This window comes from Mastigoproctus giganteus, chromosome 6 (assembly GCF_048544385.1).
Source record: "Mastigoproctus giganteus isolate SK-2022 chromosome 6, ASM4854438v1, whole genome shotgun sequence".
NCBI lineage: Eukaryota > Metazoa > Arthropoda > Arachnida > Uropygi > Thelyphonidae > Mastigoproctus > Mastigoproctus giganteus.
In genome coordinates, this window is record NC_143580.1 from 27,739,336 (window position 1) to 27,765,294 (window position 25,959).

General features: G+C 38.8%; 1 protein-coding gene across 2 annotated transcripts in view; it reads left to right on the top strand.

Moving 5' to 3' along the window:
- The first annotated feature begins 20,728 nt into the window (after positions 1 to 20,728).
- The window catches only part of LOC150084111 (rho GDP-dissociation inhibitor 2-like), a 39,588-nt gene continuing 34,357 nt past the window's right edge, over positions 20,729 to 25,959 (top strand). The window contains exon 1 of one of the 2 annotated variants that reach the window (XM_090375041.1): positions 20,729 to 20,806. The gene's annotated coding sequence lies outside the window, so the exon portion shown is untranslated. Of the gene's footprint in view, positions 20,920 to 25,959 lie in introns of both variants that reach the window. The other variant, XM_090375040.1, reaches the window with a different exon arrangement.

Consider the following 25,959-nt stretch of genomic DNA (forward strand, 5'->3'; position numbering starts at 1 on the left):
TTTTAAAAATATGACTATTATTGTCATTATTCAAATCAATTATTACAAAATCGGTCACAAAGCTACCAAAACAACAGCATCACCACCACGTGTGGTCCGAAGGAGTCAGGGGACCCTGAGTCTAGTTTTGTATGGTTTTTAAAGATCTAGTGCAGGTCTTTCCACAATATGACGGGAGCGGGGAGAACAAGAGATTCGCCACTGTAGTTTTCATAGAGCCTATATGTATGTACACTCACTAGACAAAAAAATTAGAAAGATTTTGCAACTGGCGTCAACATATAATTAAACGTATGTAATGAAAATGTAAGTTTTCACTTGATATGATCACAAGTTCCTTCGTATCAGATAAATATTGTACGCTATCCTGGGACTTCTTAATCGATCCGATCATAGGGTATATTGGTGATCTTCCCGATTTTCAGAAAGGTGTTTTTGTTGGAGCACGTTTAGTACGAGCCACAGAAATGTAAAGTGAATTGTGCGTCAAAATAGAAAAATCCAGCTTGCACAAATGACAGAAAAATTTAATATATACGCAAAGAAAGACCCGTTTCCAATAGAACTATGTGGCAGTGGCTTTTGTGTAGTATTTTTTTCACAAAAAAAAATGGTATGGGGTATGTTTTCTTCGTACGGAATGGGACTGCTCATAATGTTAAAAAGTAATGTTAGATCAAGTTCATCCAGCAGTGCTGTGCTTTATTTTTACGCAGATTGGAATGGATCATTTCAAGTCGATAACGCAATTATCCATTGTACAAAAATTGTATCTGAATGGTTCGAGAAACATTCCCAAGATTTCCAACGTATATTCTGACCGCCTAATTCTACAGACCTGAATCCAATTGAGAATATCTGGGATATAGTGGAAAGGACAGTTCAGCCTCGCAGTTCTCTAGCGACCACAAGACAGCAGATGACAAATATCCTGATGGAAAAATGGACAAATTTGCCACGAGTTGTATGGACTATAATTCGGACAAAAGGTGGCTCTACTAAGTTGAACAAACTTTTGAATAATGGTATTTAATTTTTTGATCAATGAGTGTATATAGGTTATTATTAAAGTGCATCAATTTAGATGATTGTAAATGATAAACCGTGACTAGCATGGGATGAAATTTTAAATAGACAATGTCTATATATATCTTATGAGGAAGCTACAGGTTGTGGAGATAAAATACTCGATGTGATATCCATTTCAAATGTGTTAGAATCTCGGTTCAAATTTCATCAACAACAGCTGGTTGTTGTTGTTGCGATCTATTCTAGGAAAGGGGTCTTCTTTTCAATTTTAACGGTGGCACACCCGAAGCTCAGTCAAGCCGTTACTATTGTTTGGGCAATAAATTAAAAAATATAAAAAAAAGGCGTTTTTAATTTGCAGGACCATTTTCCTTATTACTGCAGTTGCATCTCCCTTTATCGCATCTAATAGCAATGCGTCACTCTTACTTTAATCGTGACATAAACAAATATACATCAATGAGTAAAGCTGTGATTGGTCAATTGCCGAAGTAACACTGTATTTTGACGGAGGTACTTCGACAACTGCACAATGAGAGCTTTACTGGATGACGTGCATGTGTTTATGTGAGGATTAAAGTAAAAGTGAACAGAGTACAGTCATTTCATGTTATTTATTTATTTTTTTTTATGAAAATCCAAAACACGAGAGGTATTAGCACCTATAGTACATAGTACCGTGCTTGGGTTGGAGGTTGAGAAGATGAAAGAAGACATTAGACTTGAACTTCTGTAGACTGTAATTTTCAGGAAATACGTATGAAGGAACGTTGTTCCAGAAAACGGCAGTTGAATGAATAAAAGAGGAAGATGAAAAGTTGGTTCTGAGTTTGAAGTTGGACTGTAAATGGATGTTGGCTGGTGGTGACACGTGTTGGGACTGTTTTGAAAGAGAGAATGGGAATTATAGAAGCCAATTCAGAAGAACAGTGCCCATGGAAATATCTGTAGAAAAGGCATGCAGCAGAAACAGTACGTCTATGAGACAGAGAGTGGAGAGACTCTGTTAGAGGTGAATTATTAATTATCCTAACGGTCCTCTCCTAAATGGAATCTAGAAGCCTGAGAAAGGTTTGGGGGCACCGCCCCAGATGTGGGAACAATATTCCATGGTAGGGCGATTTGCGATTTGTACAGATGAACTGCTGTTCGAAAGAAAAGTAACGCCGAGAGCGAAATAGAAAACCAAGTTTTTTAGTAGCAGAGGAAGCAATATTTGTAATGTGCTTGTGCCAAGAGAGATTAGAAGTCAGGGTAACCCCCAAAAGAGATATATGATCTTGCCTAGAAATCGGAGTGTCACCAAAGATAAGTATAGGAACAGAAGGATCCTTTTTGCAAGATATAAGACAGGGCTGAGTTTTAGAAGGATTGAAATCAACTAACTTGTCTTTGCCCCACTGGAGAATTACCTGGAGATCGGCATTTAAGGAATCGGTAGTGGATATTCGAGAAGTTGAAGCTGATTGAGCAGAGCAAGATCTCTCGAACTAGAAGTGGAACGCAATGTGCTATCATCAGCAAAACTATGGATAGGATTTCCGGTTAATGGAAGAAGGTCATTAATATACGAGAAGAAAAGAATGGGGGAAAGAAATGAACTTTGGGCTACACCAGCATTAGTGGTGAAGTTAGAATATAGAGAGCCATCTACCATCACCTTCAGTGAGCGGTCAGAGAGAAAACTGGATAACCAATTACTAAAAACAGTTGACAAATCATAAGATGGAAGCTTGTTTAGAAGACCTTTATGCCAAATACGATCGAAAGACTTTGAGATGTCAAGAGCAACTACTTGTGTTTCACCGAACCTTTCCATTGAATTAGTCCATAAATGGGTAACGTAAGCAAGAATATCACCAGTGGATCGACACCGACGGAATCCATACTGGCGATCGTTGACCAGACGGAAGATTTCTAGGTGGTTTAAGAGTTGGCGTTTAATTATTTCTCCATTACTTTAGAAAGAGTAGAAGTAATTGCAATGGAACGATAATTGGATGGGAAGGATTTGTCACCCTTTTTAGGAACTGGCTGGATATGAGCAAATTTCCAAGCAGAAGGAAAATCACCTTTGAAATAAGAAAGTGAAAAAAGGCGGCAAAGAACAGGAGTAAGTTCTGGAGCACAGGTTTTGAGAACAAGTGGAGAAATGCCATCAGGACCTGTAGCTTTCTTAGCATCGAGATTCGTCAAAATCCTTGTGACAGCCGTTTGACGGAAGACCACAGGAGGCATTGGATGCAACGTGTTGGGAATGGTGGGAGGTCTTTTACCAAGATCATTAATACATGAGTTGAAAAAAAATGGGATACTAGCAGGTCAGCTTTATCCTTGGATGAAGTGACAATATAACCATCTGGTTTTGACAGAGGTGGGAGCAGAGATGGGCAAAAGTTACGACCAATAGCTTTGGCAAGAGACCGGAATGCTCGGCTACCATTAGGGCAAGAAGCAAGCTTTCTACTCTTGGCCTGTTCAAAATCTGATTAATAACTGCTTTACAATTGTTGCAAGCTTTGGTGTAAGCAGAAAATGAAATTGAAGAATTGGAAATAAGCCAATTACGATATGCAGCATTCTTCTCATGAACAGCTTTGGCACATTTATTTGAAAACCAAGGTTTATTTAAAGGATGAGATTTTAAAGTGGAGTGTGGAATAAAGGATTCCATTCCTACAAGAATAATTTCACAAACACGATCTGAGCAAACGTTGACATCAGAAATTTTGAAACAGTAATCCGACCAAGGAAAAGAAGAAAAGAAATCTCGCAGGTCATCCCATTTTGCATCCTTGTAATGTCAAACAACACGAGATTGGGAATAGCCATGAGATAATTGACAATCACCAAGTTGTGATCTGAGGTGCCTAAAGTCGACCGTATACTTAGAAGGGTTGTTTGTCAGAAAAAGATCAAGCGTGTTGGCTGTATGGTTAGGATTGTCCGGTATTCTTGTAGGTAAATGAACAATCTGTACGAGATCATTAGTAATTGCAAAAGCCTCAGCATCTCAACCAGCTGGGTCTGTGTGACTAGAAAACGGAAGCCAGCTGGAGTTGTGAACATTAAAATCACTAAGGAAAATTACCCCACTGTTAGGAAAGTTGGACTGGAGAAACTCAAGTTGCAAGGAGAGGAAGTCAAAGAGCTCCAAGTTATTAGTGGAGTTGGGAGAACGGTAGAGACTACAGATGAATTTGACAGAATGAGGTAGAGAGATTTTCAGCCAGAGAAGGTCGAAAAGAGTAGATTCCAAATTACCCAGTCTCTGATATGGAATAGCGGAACGGACATATGCACAAGTACCACCTTTGAGGCGAAAGGAATCACACAGCTAATAATTTGGGCAACTGAGATGAGCAGTAGTTGAGTCAACCGATAACTGAGATTTTATTAGACAAAGTACATGGGGTTTGGCAGAATGTAAGTGGTGTTGAGATTAGAAATGAGACCACGTATACTTGTGAAATGAACTAGGAAGTGTTTGGCAGGTTTAGATCTTTTCGCAGATAAGCTTACTCTATTAGTTTGATAATTCATGGTGTATTCAATAATAAGAAAAAGTGTGTGGGGGGGGTACATGCTGTATGAAGTAATGAAATTTTTAGATATGGCGTACACATGCTAAGAATATACCTAGATCCTTGACATAAAGTGGCCTCGACAATAACCCCCGCATACACACTACTCGGACTCCCTCCAGTCACTATCTGGCAGAGTAGAGGTAGCAAGATTATACACTAGCTGATCCGGGAGCCTCCTAGAGAGTTACCAATAGATTCGGTCCGGTATACTAAGTAGCGGCCGGCCTGCGAACACCGTTTTAGAGCTGTACCCTCGAAATGTAAGGAAGATTGGATCTTGCCATGATGTCCATCATAACCTCAAAAGACATCAGTCATACTGCATGATGGAAGAGATGGGGAAGGGTTGACAGGAACTTAGCTCTGGAGACTAAACATGGGTTCCACCACTTCAAGCCTCCAATAAGCAAAGTGGTGGTATTGCACCGGTTGATGAGAGTCATCTACCACCTAGTAAATATGAAAGTTTTGTTTCTCATACTGACTGCATACAACGCCAAATACACTCTTCTGTTGCTTTTTGGAAGATCTCGGCACCTTTCAATTCCGCTAGATGTCGGCAATGTCTATTCAAAATTTCATCTCGATTCATGGTTAGCACCAATATAAGTCACTAAAGTTATGCATTAATTCTAACCACCCTGTATTTATGATTTTGTTTTATTTTCCTGATGATTTTGGCCTCTTAGAATGAAATTTGCTCCTGATCTCTTTAAGGTGCCTTTACTATGAACGGAGATTTCTATCAATGAGAAATCTCCGTTCTCCTGACCATGATCAATGAGAAATCCTTTCAAGCACCAATATCTCTATGAGCACTGCATCTGATATAGTATTTTATTTTCAATTATCCCTCCAACTTATACCCCTTATTTCATGATTATAATATGTAAAACATAAATAACAAAAACTGCACTCACCAGCCAAAAAATTATAAACCTTCGTTCAGTATCTAGAAGGATCACCTTTTGTCCGAATTACAGATCGTATACGTTGTGGCATGAATTCCACTAGGCGTTGTCTGAGGGAGTATAGCTAAAGATTTGGCCATCTGACAAACATCAGGATAGTTGTCAGATGCTGCATTGTGATTGGTAGAGAACTTTCCAACATATCCCAGATATTCTCAATTGGATTCAGATCTGAAGAATTGTGCGCCCAGGATAGATGTTATAAATCTTGGGAACGTTCCTCGAACCATTCAGACATTCGAGATGCACGATGGATTTTTTTTTTTTTTTTTTTTTTTGATTTGGTAGTTGTTGGCGCATCGACTTCTGTGGCCATATTGCACCTCCCAAGGTCTTTGCAGTACTTTGATCCAAGCCCGAGGCGAGAATCGAACCCGCGACCTTGGGGTTGCCGGGCAGGTACTTTACCCACTCGGCTAGCCCGGTCGGCCACGATGGATAGTTGCGTCGCCGTATTGAAAGGATCCATCGAAATCCGGGCAAAAATGAAACACTGCAGGGTTAAGTTTGTCGGATACGATAGAAAGATATTCATTATTAGGTCTGACAGAGAGATGTTCATTATTAGGTAACACGACCTTTTAACGGTATGCGCGGACACAGTTGGTAAAGAACATATCCCTATGTGTGATACCATCTCCAGCCGCTTGAGTGGTGGATACGAAACAGCCTGGATGCATGGCTTAATGAGGTTCGCACCACACGTTCGCCCTACCAGTGGGGTAAAAAAAACACTACACAAAAGCCACTTCTTATTTACAGAAAGGACTGGCTTTTGTGTAGACACACGACTATCAAATCCCACTTTCTTTAACTACTGCCATATGCTTCAGTTGGAAATGCTTTCTTTGCGAAAACTGCATTTTTCAATCATTTGCGGCACTCTATTCTGATGCACAATTTCGCTTTAAATTAGTGAGGTGTAGTCCTTAGAGTACCGTGTTTCTGCTGTATTTTTCTTTTAGAGCTGCGTTCTTCTTTCATCTTCCACTCATCATACACTTTTGAAATGGTTTCTTTCACCACACTAGTGATTCCTTTTATTTCCTCAAATGTGGCTCCTACAAAATGTGCTTCAAAAATAAACCTTTCTTAATATCGTGAAGATCACCTAACGGCTTTCTTGGGGCTTCTTAGACCCAAGAAAACGCACAGTATTTATGTGATACCAAGGGACTTATTATCATAAGTCCATTTTTATACCGTACATTTAATTACGTACGGTATAAAAATGGTGATGCCAATGGCAAACGGTTTCTAATTTTTTGGAGGGTGAGTGTAAATTTTTTTTGTATAAAAATATATATATTTTTAATAAATGATTATACTCCATTAGTTACATTAACTCCTCTGATCGTTTGGTCGTCCCGGAGTATAAACAGAAAATTTATTTATTATTTATTTATTACTTCAGTTTTCTCGTTATAACTATTTCCTCGAAGACAACTAGCGTGAATATAGTACGAGAATCTTATAATGCATCCCTCCATTTTTAAGTTCCCAAAGTAGGAAACAAAGATTCATGAATAACCTGAACCTGCTGAATGGCACAATTAAAATAAATTTCATAATTTCGAAAGGACTTTACAAAGTATCAGCTTCATCTTTCGTTATTAATATTTGATACTTTCTTGCCTACTCTTCTTGAAAGGACAGCCATCTTATTCAGGAATTAGCAAAATTGAATTATATTCTACTTATTTGATACCTAGAACTCATTTAGATTATCATATGTGGTGAAATTATTCCTTGCAGATGACATAGTGATTCTATTAGTTACATGTTTTAGTAATAACTTAATCACTAACCGTGATTTACTTCTAATGAGAAATTTCATCTCCACAAAGACTTCAGTAACTTCTATCAGATAATTTTGTTAGTGAGCAGAGGAATGAAGCAAATTCTCATCTTTGAATTAAGCTTTTCTCGAGCTCGAGGTAAAATGACGAGATAAAATAATTTACAAATTAATTGATACGAGTAAATGAAATTTGGTATGGAGGTACATTATCTTTTACCCTCGTGGATAGCACAGTGAATATAATCACCGTCCTCCCACACCGGGTGGAAAATATTCGGGTTTGAATCAGTCAATGATGCCAGGAATTATTATGGGCTTCTTTCACAATGTGCCTGAGTTAGTCGATCTCAAGCAAGGATTTCAAGGTATTTTCTTCCAGAAACTTGAGTTTTTCGTCAAGCGAACAGAAAATTCCTCTCCTTAATACAGACACGATATACTGCCGCCTCATAGCCTTAGTTGCTTTGGCGCTTAATACATGCACATGAAAAAATGACGTTGTATTTTTGCACAACAGTATCGTGTGTGAACGTATGGAGGAAGTATTCCATTTCTGAATTATGCAGATTAGTTTATGAGTACTTGTATGCAGCAGAATCGAATTGAGAGGAGATTGTTGACCTTTATGGGGAGTATATTTAAAGCTCACAGGAACGTCACTGAAACTTTCTTTTCATCTTTGTCTCTCCACAGCATTCCTTACATGTTTAATGAAATCTAGGTAGTAGTAGTAGTAGTAGCAGTAGTAGTGGCATGTGATGCAAGAAAGCAAGTGTGTAAGCTTATTCAGCATCAGCCAAAAAAAAAAAAAAAAAATCACACCATTCCCTCCAAATGCCTGTCCAGTTCCTCCTTAAATTTATTTAATCTGTCAACTTCCACAACGACAGATGGAAGTTTGTTCCAGAAATTAACCACCCGCTGGCTAAAGGCAAATTTCCGCACATCTATTCTACATCTGTCCTTTCTTAATTTGAATTTATGCCCCCTTAGGTTCGTAATCTGAACAAGTGGAAGGATCCCATCAGAATTCAGCGTGCTCAACCCACGAGGTTTAGAGCCCTCGGTGGTCATGACATTGCTGTTGTTGCAGTCGTTATAGGGTTAAGTACATCAGTAACTTAGGCCATACACTGTATATAAAATATGTCTGTAAAGTCTGTATTTTGTGGTTGATTTGCTATTTGCTGGACGAAAAACCAGAGTTACCGAGAAAAAAATGTGCTCTCCTCTCCTTATTTTTTCTTCTACCGATAAGCAAACTTGTTGAACACTTGTTATTTTACGTATAATTCCAACATTCGGTTCTGTTTTAATGGTTTATCCTGCTGTTTGGATTAGCTATTAAAATAGTTTATGAACTCCATTGTTTTGCACTCAAATACACTGTTATTGGTGACTTTGGCATGTCTTGTTATTAATAAAATCTAAATATTTAATACGGAAGCCGTTTTATTTCGACAGTCAGTGATCTCAAATTGAAGATATTTCTTCCTAGGTGTGCAGAAAGTTGTTAAAATTTAAAAATTTACAAATAGTTTTATCTTACAGAACGGGCCAGTTTTATTGTACAAACAAGAATAGTTCAACATTCACTTCATGGACGGAGCCACATGAAGATGTTAACTGTTGAACAGTTAACATCTTCATGATAAGGCATTTTTTGCTGATTAACAATTTGTACTTTAACTATTAACTGATTAACAATTTGTACTTTAACTATTTAACTGATTAACAATTTGCACGTTGCAAATGTGTCCTTCGTTCGAAAAAAAAAAAAATAATAATAATAAAGCTTTGCTACCAATTGCGAAATTGCCTACCTTAAAAGAAAGAACTAATCGTTAGGATTCCATTGCTCACTATATGTCCCCACGTTGCGCACCGAGCTCATACACTCATTGCCATTCGTTACATTTAATACGTTCAGAAGTCATTTTATCGTTGTCGTTATCAACTTCGAGTTTTTTTTGTTTTGTTTTTTTTTAGTTTTGAGGGTATTTAAGGATTTAGAAGTATGTCACAGTCAGAACGCAGAAGACGTGTCCGCTGCCATGCTACTCTGACTGGCTGTGTTGAACGTTCCTTGCGGCAAAGAAGAAACACGCCTTTTCGTGTTTGTGCAAATGTATTCAGGATCGTTCTGAATACATTTACACATACATTGCCCTACCATTAATAATCCGGATACCCCTCCATGGATGGGGAAACAGGTCATATGCATGCAACGCGTCACAGAACCTGCTATAAATATGCACACTGGGCTTCGACCAGACAATTGCAAAACTGGACATGCAAGATCACACATTCAATAGAATTATCTCAACAGTTCAATAGAATTGATCACCTCAACAAATGCTAGACGCCGATTAACATGGTGTAAGGAGTGCGAATCCTGGACTGTAGAGCAGTGGAAAACAGTCCTACAGACAAGCCGAGGTTTGCACTATGTCAGTCTGATTGGCCATTCCTGGGTGTGACGAATGACAGGGGAACAGTTCCTTCCTGATTGTATCCTCCTAACAATGAAGTTTGGTGGCGGCAGTGTCATGATATGGGGGCTCCTTTCATGGTTTGGCTCCGTTGGGCCCATTAGTCGTTATCGACAAAACCATGAATGCTGTGCAATAAGGACAGCTTGGACAATTATGCACTTCCAACATTATGACAATACTTTGGGGAAGGCCCATACCTATATCAGCAAGACCACGTGCTATGCCATACTGCTCGCGTCGTAACAAAGTGGTTTGAGGACATGGGTGTGGAAAAGTTGCATTGGCCAGCCCAGAGTGCTGATCTGAACCCTATCGAGCATCTTTGGAATGTATTGGATCATCTGGTTTGTGCACGTCGAGTTCACCCAAAGAACAAGGCCGAATTGGTGGCTGCGTTAAAAGCCAAGTGGAGGAACGTATCAACTGACACTTATAAAAAGCTGGTTGAGAGTATGCCACGAAGATTGAAGGCCATCATAAAAGCAAAAGGTTTCAGCACAAAATATTAAATGGCAATTTTTTTGTCTCTTTTTTGTCTAAAGGCAGGTGTTCAGATATTAATGGTAGGGCAGTGTATACAGTATATTGATACTACATGGGTACTGCATTCCTTTAGGACAGCTAGAGCAAAACTTTGTTACCAATTCGCAACGGGTACAGCTAGTTGTAGCCATTGCGTACGATAGGCCAAATCGATTTGATCTCAAATTAAAGATATTTCTTCCTAGGTGTGCAGAAACATGGGACAATATAAAAATTCCGAATAGTAAAAAAACCGAATAGTTTTATTTTACAGAACGGGCCAATTTTCTCTACTGTACTTATTATTTTACTAGCTGTACCCATTGCGAAATTTTCGCAATGGGTACAGCTAGTAAAATTAATAAAACAACTATTATATTAGGCCACCCGAATATTTAAATTCATATACCGTGCTGTGTGTCTTATGTCTGTTAATTGTGTGTGTTCTATGGTCGATTTGTCTGTTTTGCTGGACGAAAAACCCCAGTTTCTGGGGAAATAATAAGCCTTACAGAGCCCTTTAAGTCTATAATTAATCGATAAGACTCTCCTGTAGTTTCTGGGCAAAATTGAAAACACTGTGATATTTTGACCCCCTGCCCCCCCCTCCTCCGTGCTGCACGTTTGAGCATCGAGGTAAACACCAGATTTATGAATATCGATGGATACTAAGCTTTTTGCAAACATTAACATATTGAAAAGTTATCAGAAACAAGCTGGTTTGTCGGTTGTTGTAGGGTTTTAGGTGGTTTTGCAACTTAGACCATATTGCGCCATACAAAATATGTCTGTAAATTGGGCATGTACTGTGCACGAAAAACCAGTTTTTCGGAGGTAAAAAACCTCGCCTGAGACGGATTCACTCAGCTACTTTGTGAAAAATATTTATAAAAATTCCTAGCGTCATTGAGGGGATTCGAACTCAGGTCTTCCACCCGATTCCTAGCGTCATTGAGGGGATTCGAACTCAGGTCTTCCACCCGGTGGGGGAACTGTGCTACCCACGAGAAGAGAAATAAGCACAATGTTAAAGAAATTATATAATGCACTTAATTCTTATATATCAATTTTTATTTCTTAAATTAACTGATTTTTTTTTTTTTTCTGTGATTGATTGATTAATCTCATTAACATTAAGAAATTATCGGTAGACTCTGGGACGATCTCTCTTGAACTCTACAAGAGCTATTTATCTGCCCAATCCAAACAGGGAGTGTAAAAAAACGTGAGGGGCAAGTATCGATGAGTTTGATTTTAGTAGCGGAAATGATCATTAAGTGTGTGAGAAGGGATATAGTACAGGGCCACCTCAGTGGGAGTAGCGTCCTTAATGGATCACAGCATGGATTCGTAAAGGGGAAGTCTTGCTTGGCTAATTTGGTGAATTACTATAACTAAGTCAGCAGTTGAATGTAGGAAATAACTGAAATTATTTACCTCGACTTTGAAATAACTTTGAAATTATTTACCTCGACTATGAAATAACTTTGAAATTATTTACCTCGACTTTGAAATAACTTTGAAATTATTTACCTCGACTTCAATTAAGTTTTGATGTTGTTTCCCCAAAAGAGGCTTTTATATAAACTGGAGAAAAGTAGGATTATCGGTAAGATCTCTCACTGAATCAGGGTTTCGCTAAAAGGTAGAGGCAGATTTCTAGGGGTTAAGCAGTGTCGCATTTGGAGTCCCACAGGGATCAGTATTGGGTCACTCCTGTTTCTAGTCTTCCTTGATGACACTAATATTGTCCATAAATTTAGTCTTTTTTGACTAATATTTCCCATAACTGTTGCATATAAAAGACTGCTGAACAAATTGGAGCGGTGTGGCATTAAGGTCAGGTTACTGTTATCGATAAAGAGATAGTTGAGTGGAAGAAGGCAGATACTGCTAATTAACGGACGCTGCTCTTTATTGATTGTTATTAGTGCGGTCCCCCAGGGATCAGTCCTGGGCACATTGTTGTTTTCTATATTTATTAATGATATTAATGAAGGTCTGTAGGTATCTAGGTCTGTAGATGATATGAAAATTGGTAGGGTAGTTATTCACAGTAATCAGGGTATGTTACTGAAAATTATCCTATAGACTGGGAAGTGGCAATTGAGGTTTCACATTGACAAATGCAAGGTTCTGCTATGGGTAGCAGTAATCCCAGATCAACGTACCAACTGTGTGGTATATTATACTCAGAGCAGTGGAAAATTAAAAAGACCTAGGGATAATTGTGCAGTCAGATATGAAGTTCTCTGAGTAATGCAGACAGGCTGCCAGGGCAGCCCTTGGTGGTTTGTCTATGTCAGCGGTTCTCAAACATTTTCGTCAGCGGGCCAATATTGATGAAAATACGACGATAGAAATTGTGGGTGGGCCGTATTTTGGGTTAAACTGAAAACATAATATCCAGTTTTGCAACTACAGCCTATCCGATATATAAACAATAAAAATGATTAAAATAATAAATGCCACATTTCTATTTGTCCGCTTTTAATTAAATTTTTTATGGCTTGATAAATCTTTCTAAAATAGTCGATTATAGCATTTCACAGAAATACCTCCACTGAGATTTGAGTTGCTACATGCGGAACGAGGGGCGTGGTGAAGGCAATAGGCATTTTACTTAGATGCGAACGTGCCTAAAATATGGAAGACACTGTAGGCAGCAAGCTGACTTGGAGGTTTATTTTCAGAAAATTCTTGTTATAATATTTTCAGTAATTGCTGGAAAAGGAAATATATCTCTGAAAATCAATTAAGAAATAAATTGCAAATTCGCAAGGGTTACTCCACACTACTCTGATTAAAAATCCAAATTCGGACAGCGGAATATTTTTTTTTCACCCAATAGATGACAGTTCAGCACTGCTACCTGTTCTGCAACTGGCATCCAAAATTTCCTGGTACTCAGGCTGTACGATACCTCAATAACATATTTAAATGAAATGCATAAAGTATTTTATATACCACCTAAATTATGCGCTACCAATTGGGTATATCAGGTAGTGTATACCAATTTCCAAGTCCAGTTAATATGCAATTGTAAAATTGATTTCAAGAGAAAGGATGAAAACAAGTTGAATGGGAGGGTATAAGGATGTTGACATACACTGAGTGGCCACTTTATTAGGTAGAGCACCCCCAAAAGAAAAACAACACAAGTGCAAAATCATAAATTTTACAGGAGAAAGAAATTGTACACGTCTGCCAGTGGAAAAGTGACGCTAGCCCTCTCTACCGGCAAACACTAGGACTACGAATCTGACGTATTTCCATTAAAAACTTTATTAACATCAAACCCACAAAAATTCATAATTTTGCACTTGTGTCACTTTTCTTTTGTAGGTCAAATTTAATAAACAAAATTTTTACATTGAAATGTGATTTAAAAACTGGGGACATAGATGTAAGTCATTGGAGGAAAACAATAGTCTGGATCTCAGAAAGTTTACTTTTTTTGTGAGTGTGTTGAAAGAAAGTTGCCTTTCAAGGTCGTTGAGTTTGACAGCCTCGCTAAATTTTAGGAGTATTGGATACCGTTCTGATTGTGGAAAGAATAATGACAGAAGTTTTAGATTTTTCTCTTGTGTAAAGTTAAGTTGTACAGACAAATCGTTTTTTTTTTTTTTTTTTTTTGACTGATATAGCATTAGCAATTGGATATGATGCAAGAAAGCAAGCTTATACAGCATCAACCCACTCCGAACCACGTGTAGCTTGCATATTTTTAGCTATACTTATACAAATACTGATATTATTTATTAGTAGTCATAAATTGATCAAAATTAGTACGAAAATCAAACTTTGCGCAGTGAATTAATAGAATTTCTCTCAATAGATGGCAGTACTGCACAGATGAAAATGATGCCGCTGATAATAAAAAAAAGGGGGGAAAAAAAGGGAAATGTCTTTATTTGAATAAGTAAATAAATAGCCGTTTATTAATAAAGGGTTTTCCAATAGTAACGCTCGATGTTTGGCAACAGCGCATGACGAAGTCGACAGTCACACAGGTGGTATCTTTGGTAGCCGTATTCAGTTGGTCTCTGCATTTTATTATGGAGCGTTACACGACTGAGCAACGAGTCGAAATTGTAAAAAATTATTATCAAAACCAATGTTCTATTCGTCAAACGTTTCGTGCACTCCGTGCAGTTTATGGTGTCGACGAACGTCCTTCAGAATCCACAATTCGCCGTTTAATAAACAAATTCGAAGCAACTGGGTCTGTGGCAAATCTGAAAGTGCCTGTACGTCAGCGAAACGCAAGATCCGTTGAAAATATTGCTGCAGTCCGGGAAAGTGTGCGTGAGAATCCGCAACAGTCCATTCCGCGTCGGGCTCAAGAACTTGGCCTGTCTTCGACGACAACTTGGCGAATTATGCATAAGGACTTAGGGCTTCACCCTTATAAAGTGCAATTAACCCAACAACTAAAGCCCAACGATCATGCGCAGCGGCGTGCATTCGCTGATTGGGCGCTAGAGCAGTTGGAGGTCGATCCTGATTTTGGGCGAAAAATAATGTTTAGTGACGAGGCTCATTTCTGGTTAAGTGGCTTTGTTAACAAGCAAAATTGCCGAATTTGGAGCGACGAAAACCCACGGGAGATTCATGAGGTCCCACTACATTCCGAAAAAGTTACGGTATGGTGTACACTTTGGTCCGGCGGAATAATCGGTCCGTATTTTTTCGAAAACGAAGAAGAAGTGGCACTTACGGTCAACGGTGAGCGATACAGGGCTATGATAAGAGATTTTTTTTGGCCTGCAGTGGATGGAATCGATCTAACAAACATTTGGTTTCAGCAAGACGGTGCTATGTGCCATACGGCACGTGATACAGTAACACTATTGCATGAGAAATTTGAAGGTTCCGTTATATCGCGAAATGGTGACGTTAATTGGCCGCCCAGATCCTGCGACCTAACGCCACTGGATTTTTTTCTCTGGGGCTTTCTAAAATCCAAAGTCTATGCTAAGAAACCACGGACGGTTGCCGCCTTAAAGGCCAACATTAGGCGCGTTATTGCTGAAATTGAGCCACTTTTATGCGATAACGTCATCACCAATTGGGTATCCAGGATTAACCAAACCAGACAAAGCCGTGGCGGACATTTATCTGATATAATTTTTAAAACATAATGTTAACACATATACTTCATAATAAAAATAAAAATAGATCACTATCACTCTCACAATTTGTTTTATTGCGTTACAAAAATCGAGCGTTACTATTGGAAAGCCCTGTACAACAGATACTTACAGTTCACAGGATAATGACATAAATTAAAAGTCCTATGACTGATAGTTACTGTGGCTTACTAATCTAATATTACAAATAACAAGGGCTTCTCTGGTCTTGAATCCGAAATACAAATGCTATCATCCAAACTGTATTAGGACAATAAATAGGAGAAAAATAAAATCTGGTTAGGAAAAAATATTATCGAGTAAAATCCTCTTGGACTTAAACGATATCAAGGGGAACTCTTTTTGCTATTGGAGACTGGAATCTTGCTTTACTCTTTCTTTAAGTTGCATCTATAGTTGTCTGCTTGAACTAGGATTCCTGTTCCAACTTTCAGTTGTTGTTCCAAAACATTCTAAAGGTGAAAATTATATTCAGATTTGGGCTGGAAACAGCAGGTTCACCACATTATTCTCTTCATACGACTATTGTACTGGTGGTATTTTGTGTCAAGGAGTAATGTTAGGCAAATATAAATATAGACCCTCTCCTAAGAATTTCCACAATGTAGATGATGCAGAACTGTTCCAATTATCACAATACAAAGCTGCGTTCCCAATTACATCAATGACAACCAGTGGACCAGTTTATGAGAAGAACACGAAACGTGAACATAGCATCACGCCAACTACCACCACCGGACTTTATTGATAATACTGATATTGATGTTGATGATGGTATATCAAGCCTAATGTCCAAGTTTGTAGACGATACGAAGGTTGGCAGGGTTGTCAAGGACACTACTGACACTATGCTACTGCAACAGGATCTGGAAAGGTTGAGCAGATAGGCTGAGAGGTGGCAAATGAAGTATAACATTGACAAATGTAAAGTACTACATATGGGAAACAGCAACCCCAGAGCAACGTATCAACTCTGTGGTACTACACTGACAGTGGTAGAGAATGAAAGGGACCTGGTGGTGGTTGTGCAGGCAGATATGAAGTTTTCTGAGCAGTGCAGACTGGCTGCAAGAGTAGCTCATGGTGTATTGTCGATGATATATAGGAATTTTTTTCTAGCAGGGATAAGGAGGTGATTATTCCATTGCATAAGGCAATGGTCAGACCACACCTAGAGTACTGTATACAGGTCTGGAGGCCTCATTTCAAGAAGGATGTAGAGATGCTGGAACGAGTACAGAGAAGGGCAACAAGATTAGTGAATGGAATAAAGGGGTGCTCTTACGAAGAAAGGCTTAAGTTTTGCAAATTACAGTGTCTGGAGACTAGGCACCAGCGAGGTGATCTGATAGAGGTGTATAAAGCCTTGAATGGTTTGAGCATGCTCAATGCTGATGGGATTCTTCCTCTTGCTCAGAATAATCATCTGAGAGGGCCTAAATTCAAATTGAGAAAAGACAGATGTAGGATAGAGGTGAGGAAATTTGCCTTTAGCCAGTGGGTGGTGGGTTGGAGGAAGAGACTTCCATCCCTTGTCGTGGAAGTTGATAGCCTAAATAAGTTTAAGGCTCAGCTGGACAGGTATTTTGAACGAACAGAGGGGTGAAGTGGAAGTGGTTTTTTTTTTTTTTTTTGGCTGATGCTGCATAAGCTTGCTTTCTTGCATCAAATGCCTCTACTAATGCTAATGCTAATGCTAATACAGCACTAAACTAATACTGTTAAACTAGTTCGTCGGGCATATACCACACCAAGGTGCGTTCATTTTATGTCTGTACTGAATAGCGTGATTCATCATCCTACATCACGTTCTACCACTGTTGTAAGCCTTCCAATCTCTGCCCCAGTATAGATGGTGGCGTGCTGTTGAGACACAACGTCGGCTTACCTTCAGTGTGCATGGTCATAGTAACCCATTCTCTGAGGTTTTTTTTTTTTTTTTTTTTTTCAGACGGTGTTTGGCTCCACACCTATTATTATTCTTGAAATTTTCCATGCAATGTAAACAGACTGCTGCTAGGAAAGCACATGGTGGACTCTCTATGATTATAAGACTTTTGCGGATACGGAGTGTCTCGTCTCCAGACACTATCATTTGCACAACTTAAGCCTTTCTTCGTAAGAGCAATCCTTTGTTCCATTCACTAATTTTGTTTCCCTTCTCTGTACTAGTTCCAGCAGCTCTACATCCTTCTTAAAATGAGGCCTCCAGACCTGTATACAGTATTCAAAGTGTGGCCTGACCATTGCCTTATACAAGGGGATAATCACCTCCTTATCCCTGCTAGAAAATTTCTTATATATCATTGACAAGACACCATGAGCTACTCTTGCAGCCTGTCTGCACTGCTCAGAAAACTTCATATCTGCCTGCACAATTACCCCCAGGTCCTTTTCATTCTCTACCACTGTCAGTGTAGTACCACAGAGTTGATACATTGCTCTGGGGTTACTGTTTCCCATATGTAGTACTTTACATTTGTCAATGTTAAATTTCATTTGCCACCTTTCAGCCCATCTGCTCAACCTTTCCAGATCCTATTGCAGCAGCATAGCGTCAGTAGTGTCATTAGCAACCCTGCCGACCTTCGTATCGTCTGCAAACTTGAACATTAAGCCTCATAACCAATCATCAATATCGTTAATAAATATAGAAAAGAACAATGGATCCAACACTGAACCCTGTGGACTCCACTAATAACACTAGTGCACGAAGAGCAGTGTCCACTGATTACCACTCTCTGCCTTATTCTACTCAACCATCCCTTTATCCATAGCAGAAATTTGCCTCCAATGCCACAATGCTCTAATTTGTGCAGTAGCAGTGCATCCAGAATTAATTTGTGCTGCACAAATTAATATCTGGATACTACTCCATTAATGGTTGCTTACTTATACCCAAACACTAGGCGTCAGAATTCAGTGAGACAGTAATACGATTGTGAATTCAAGATGCTGCGAGCAACAGACTTCCAGTGCAGATTGATAATAAGGAGCCACTTAGGTAATGGATGTGTACGTGATATTTCGCTGAAAATCTCTAGGGATACGATTGGTGAAGTTACAAAATGATCCAGGAAAACTCCAAAGCTGACAGGAGAGCTCTGCAAAGAATCGTCTTCTCAGAACCCAGGTCGACCTTGTCGCAGCACATACAGGCCCACGATGTGACGATTGGAATAAGTGTTAGCACAAGTACAGTGGCAGGAAGCTGCGTGATATGACTACTATGGTCGCGCAGCCGTCCACAAGCCATGATCACCCCGACTAATCCCAGACGCCAAGTATTTGGTTAAAGCCAAAGACATGGCGTCTGGGATTAGTCGGGGTGATTTTTTTTTGGACGGTTAACCAATGGAAACCTGTTCTTTGATGTAATAAGTCATGGTACATGATCTACCAATCTGTTGGTAGTGCTTCGCTGTGGCAGTGGTCCGAAAAAAGCTACCTACCAAACTGTATTGTCCTGACAATGAAGTTTGGCAGTGCCAGTGTGATGGACTGAGATTGTTCTTCGTGGTTTGGCCTGGGACTATTTATTGTTTTGGACAAAGACGTTAATTCTCTGGTCTATCTAGATGTCTTTGACAATAATGCGTTACCTACCTTGTCGCAGTACATCGGGGAAGGACAGTAACTGTATTAGTAGGCAAGGCTGCCGCAAATAGGCAGGTTGCAGCCCTATTGTTGGTAGGATAACGTTCCATGCTATACTGCTCGCTGCTTCTGACGGATTTGTTTGAAGACATGAGCGTAGAAAAAGTGGACTGATCAGCACAGAATCCTGACTTCAATCTTTAGTGACCCTCTAGGAAGAATTAGATGGTTCGGTGCTCGTGAGGAGAGGCTGCCTAACAGGGCCGTACAAATGGGGGGGATGCATTGGATGCACTGCACTAGGGCGGCGCATCCGATCTGGGGCCCCAATCTAGACCTCAATCCATCAAAGTCTCAACATAAATAAACGAGGTCCCTTTAACCCGTTTTGCATTCAGGCCCCCAAGTGCCATTTCACGGCCCTGTTGCCTAAAAAACATAGCCAACTGGTCTCCTTGATTTTCCCCCAATTGGCCATCGCTTTGAAAGCCGAATGTCGGGAAATATCGGAGGACATTTAAAAAAAAAACTAGTGGAGATCGTTCAACGGAGACTAGTGGCTGTCATAATGGCTAATCATTTTAGTACACATGGTTAGTTTTAGTGTAAATAAAGGTAGCGGAGTGGTCAGCGCACGGGTGCATAAGTACATGTGCTGTGAGTGACCGGGGTTCAAGCCCGTTACTGCTATATACGGTACCGTTTATTATATTCTGTCTATCTTATGAACTCCTCTGACCGTTTGGTTGTGTCGGAGTATAAACAGAAAATTTATTTTGTTATTTGTTGATATTTAAATGTCCAGATATTAATGGTAGTGAAGTTTATATCAAATGGTAAAAACAGGTGATACGCTCCAGTTGATAAATAGAATAGGCGTCTATAGTAAAGTGGCCAGTCAGTGTATAATAACAATTTAAACTTATACACGAATTTATCTCTAAATTTTAACCAGCTTTTATATAACATATAACATGAATGATTATCATACAAAGTATGGCTAATAAAGTATCCACATTGGTCAACTAGGCGGTCCCCTAATGTGTCAAAAACTGTGCATACATATGCCCTTGGAGTTCGCGGATGAGGAATGTCCCCCTCCCTTCCTGGATCCAACACTGGTTTTATCTCGACTATAGAATAAACTTTTACAGATAATAATAAAAAAAAAAAAAATACGTTTTGGGTGTAATGTATCCTTGCACCTGGACTCACTGAGTCCTGGAAACAGGATTCAATGAGTTAAAGAGCTAAGGATAAAGTTTCACCTTCTTACCCCAAAGTAGCTCTCTCCTGAACCTAGCCACACCTGCTGCTGTACGTTCCAGTGATCTGATTCATCAAGGTAGAGCAGTGATTTTTTTTTTTTTTATCGTCGTATTTTATAAATGTTGTTATTATTCGTATCACAAGAGAATGTTTACTGTAATAACAATGACACGATGCTTTTTATCGGTCAACTGACTGTATAATTTTAAAAAATTAAAAATAAGAGAAGGAAGAAAGAAAAATTTGTGTGAAAAAATAATCTCTTCCAGCGTTTCGGAACGAATCACGTTTTCCTTCTGCGTACGCCCGGTTCGCTTATGACAGCGCGCTTTTCTCGGGAAGGAAGCCTGAGGTGGGGAGAATAGAGAGCAATTTATTCTGTGTAAGTTTGTGAAGTTTAGTTAGTTAGGTTATAAGATATTACAAAAAATAATAAATAAGTAAACAGAACTTAGTGTTTCTTCGAAATCCTTTTTATCGGCGAAGCAAAGAGAGGTAAGAAACTCAATTCGTATGGCCAAAACGATTTAGTTTTTAAATATTTATATAAAATTTATCACTTAATTTGCGAGTGTGCATTTTTTCGTGTTCTGACCTGTACAATTTTAAAACCAGGTTAAAAATTCAAGTTTATATAGAATAATGAATTTGATACAAAGGCGTTAATTAAAAAAAAAATAATTGAAGGGTGTTTCTTGGGTGTGTTTCCTCTTCACGTTTTAGGAATTCGCTAAAAGGCGGAGTATCTGAAGATCGTTCGTTCTATCAAATCGTTTTAGACGAAACTTGAATTAATCAAATGTGCAGGCACAGCTTATTATCTCTGTTTTAACAATTTCCTTTTGAAGTAATAGTATGCACCATGTAGAGGTGTACGTGTTTTTTTTTTTGGCGCCACATTATCGGCTATTTTGCATCAGGTTTAACTAGGTGTCTGCCATAACAAAATGATATCCCTAACAAAAATTATATCTTGTATTGTATAAAAAACAATCTTTTAAAGTGTTTGAGATAGAATTTTAATTTGTGAAATAATTACCTATTTAAATTGGTTGTTTGAAAACGCCTTACTCCTATTCGCATAATGCAAACCAAAGTGTGCAAATTTCATAACCAAGTTTTATACACTTCCTGTTGATTTTATATTCACTGGAGTCTTGAAAATGCTCCGTACATGACTTTTCAACCTGAAATCATTTCACAGCCAATTCAGCGAAATTTTAAGGTGGGGGTCCTGTGCTTTAATATGCACCCTAGGATATTAGTTTGTTTGGATGATGTAGAATTTCCTACACCACCATCTAATGGTGGTGTAGGAAGGAGATGTGCAAATGTGACCCCAATTCACAAAGGAGGATCAAAGGCTGACACAAGTAATTATAGACCTGTGAGTTTAACTTCTGTTCCCGGAAAATTAATGGAGGCACTGGTTAAAGAAGCACTGCAGGATCATCTAGACAAGACTTCAGTTATAGCTCAGACACAGCATGGTTTTGTTAAGGGGAAGTCTTGCCTGACCAACTTGATTGGATACTATGATGCAGTCACAAAAGAACTGGATGCAGGGAATAACTTTGATATTATATACTTGGATCTTAGAAAGGCTTTTGATACTGTTGCACATGGAAGACTGCTGCACAAATTGGAGCAGTGTGGCATTGGAGGCAAATTGCTGCTATGGATAAAGGGGTGGTTGAGGGGGAGAAGACAGAGAGTAGTAATCAATGGACACTGCTCATTGTGGACTAATGTTATTAGTGGAGTCCCTCAGGGTTCAGTATTGGGTCCTTTATTGTTTTCTGTATTTATAAATGATATTGATGATGGTATATCAAGCTTAATGTCCAAGTTTGCAGACGATACAAAGGTTGGCAGGGTTGTCAAGGACACTACTGACACTATGCTGCTGCAACAGGATCTGGAAAGGTTGAGCAGATGGGCTGAGAGGTGGCAAATGAAGTTTAACATTGACAAATGTAAAGTACTACATATGGGAAACAGCAGCCCCAGAGCAATATATCAACTCTGTGGTACTACACTGACAGTGGTAGAGAATGAAAGGGACCTGGGGGTGGTTGTGCAGGCAGATATGAAGTTCTCTGAGCAGTGCAGACGGGCTGCAAGAGTAGCTCATGGTGTATTGTCAGTGATATATAGGAATTTTTCTAGCAGGGATAAGGAGGTGATTATTCCCTTGTATAAGGCAATGGTCAGGCCACACCTAGAGTACTGTATACAAGCCTGGAGACCTCATTTCAAGAAGGATGTAGAGCTGCTGGAACGAGTACAGAGAAGGGCAACAAGATTAGTGAATGGAACAAAGGGGTGCTCTTATGAAGAAAGGCTTAAGTTTTGCGAATTACAGTGTCTGGAGACTAGGCAGCAGCGAGGTGATCTGATAGAGTTGTACAAAGCCTTGAATGGTTTGAGCATGCTCAATGCTGATGGGATTCTTCCTCTTGCTCAGAATAATCACCTGAGAGGGCATAAATTCAAATTGAGGAAAGACAGATGTAGGATAGATGTGTGGAAATTTGCCTTTAGCCAGCGGGTGGTTACTAGGTGGAACAGACTTCCATCCCTTGTCGTGGAAGTTGATAGCCTAAATAAGTTTAAGGCTCGGTTGGACAGGTATTTCGAACAAACAGAGGGGTGAAGTGGAAGTGGTTATTTTTGATTTATTTATTTTACTTTAATTTTTTTGGCTGATGCTGCATAAGCTTGCTTTCTTGCATCAAATGCCTCTGCTAATTACTTATGCTGCCCTCACTTAGCAGAAACAGGATTGCCCTCCATGCAAAGTAATTCCCCAAAATTAATAACCCGTATTTGACAAAAGGAATTTTTCTTTCTTTTTTTTATTTAAATATTCTCAGGTTTGCTTATTATTAAATTCTGTTATGTCAGACATATGCATCTTCAACTTTGCATGATTCAGCATATCTGGGGTAATGAATCTATTAGCATTAGTATTAATAAAGCCACATGATGCAAGAAAGCAAGTTTTTTTAGCATTAGCATAGTTTATTTAGCAAAGTTTATATAGCATCAGCCAAAAAAAAATCCCTTCTCATTTCACCCATCCACTCACTACAAATGTTTGTCTAGTTCTGCCTTGAATCTATTCAAGCTATCAACCTCTACAATGACAGGTGGAAGTTTATTCCAGCAATCAACCACCTGCTGGCTAAAGGTAAACATCCGCACATATATCCTACAACTGTCTTTCCTCAATTTGAATTTATGCCCTTTCAGGCGATTATTCTGAGCAAGAGGAAGATTTCAGATCCAAAATATTCGTTAAGTAAACAAGACTCTTAATATATATCTCTCCCCAGTCCAGAAAAATAAGACTTCTTGGAGACCAGGCAGCTGGATTCCTATTTTCAATCTAGCAGGCACAAAATTTGATCTTTGAAACATCAATCAAGACATCAAGTGTGGGTTGCTGTCTTGCTAGAAGTAAATTATCTCTGAAGTCTCAATTGTATTTCAAATTAAAAAAGTTCTGTCATTTTTTGGTAATTTAGTCATTGGACATCCTTTGAAAAGAATGTTTCATCAATGTGATTACTTAAGTTTATTTATTTATTATTATTTTTTTGTTAGTTGTTGGTGCATCGGCTTCTGTGGCCATAATGCACTTCCCAAAGTCTCTGCATTTTACTCTGATCCAAGCCCGAGGCAGAATTTGAACCCGCGACCTTTGGGTTGCCAGGCAGGCACTTTACCCAATCGGCACTGCCGAACTATCGCATACTTTTTCAGTAATCGCATGGATTTTCCTACAATATGATGACATACTGTACCACTAATGTGAAAAGTAGTTTCATCACTGAATAGAACCTGGTTTAAAATTTTTTTTTTTTTTTTTTTTTTTTGACAAAATAAAGTAGAATTTTGTTTAAAATAGAATTTTAGATTATCAATTTTATTTTTTCCAAATTCCATTCACTGAAGATGATGAGTTGGTTTTATTTTGTGTTTCAACTGAATTTTTTAAGCATGAAGTACTGCAGCTATATCAAGTTGTATGTGCTGACTTTTGAGTGCTAACACTGTTATCCAATACACTTCCCCTTTTACATGCCATACATTGCTGTCATCTTTTGCTTTACAAAACACTGCCATCTTCTTCAATGTGAGCAAAGTAATAATGAATTTTGCATGCATGCATGCACGAACGCATGCTAAGCACCAAAAAACTAGGGTTATGAGGCATCATGTTGCCTCTGTACTTATGTTTATTCTACGGTTGGTTTGCCTGTTTTTGCTGGATTATAAACCTGAGTTTCCAGGAGATAAAAATCCATGCAACCATAACCCAAAACTGACTAACTCAACCATATTATTATTGTTAGCTATATGGTGCAAGGAAGCCTGAGGCTTATGCTGCACCAGCCAAAAAAAATTCCTCGAGTTACCCTAAGAGTGTGTGTGTGTGTGTGTGTGTGTGTGTGTGTGTGTGTGTGTGTGTGTGTGTCAAAAGGGAATCACCAAGAAGGAGAAGAATGATGATATCCAGCTCATACGTATTTCCGTCTTCTCAACCTCCAACCCAAGCACGGTACTAAGTACTATAGGTTCTAATACCTCTCGTGTTTGGGGTTCACATAAAAAAAAAAAAAAAAAAAAGCTCAGGACCCTGGGTGTGCCAAGCCCATACTCACCAGATGTGAGCCCCTGGGGTATTGTGAAAAGAAGTGGTAAAAATTTCTCTAGTTGAGATGGGATTTGAAGCCTGGCCTATACAGTATGGAATGATCATAACCACTGTGCTAACTGCAAGAGCATTTATTTTGAATTGCAGTTCTTTTCACATTGCATTTTTACAACAAAGTAACTAACTGTTTCACTGTTGCTGGCAAACTGAATGATTATCTTGCATCTACATTCACACATGAGGAATTCTTTAGGGAAGAGGATGCTTGAAGTTTATCAAATTCTAACAGGGAGCTAAATAATTTTGTAATAACTGAGAGGAAAGTGGAATGGAAATTGTTGAAGTTAAACATAAGAAAGGCATTTGGGATGAATGGGATCTATCCATTTATATTAAGGGAGGCAGCAAAGGAAGTTAGCAATAATTATGAGAGCATCCTTGGATTCAGGGGGGAGGTCCTTGCAGACTGTAGATATGCAGATTTATCCCGAATTCATAAAGGTGGATCAAAGGGCAACATGAGTATTTGCAGACTCATTAGTTTAACTTCTGTTCCAGGGAAAATAATGGAGTCACTAGTTAAAGAATTAATGCAGCATCATCTAGACAAGGCTGCAATTATACTTCAGACAGCATGGGTTTGTTAAGGGGAAGTCTTGTCTGGCCAATTTGATTGGATACTACAATGCACTAACAAAGGAACTGGATCTGGAAATTTATTTTGATATCATATACATGTACTTGGATTTCAGGAAAGCCTTTGACTGCTCTTCTTGGACTAATGTTATTAGTGGTGTTCCCCAGGGTTCAGTGTTGGTCCCAATATATATATATATATTTTTTTTTTCTATATTTATCAATGATATTGATTA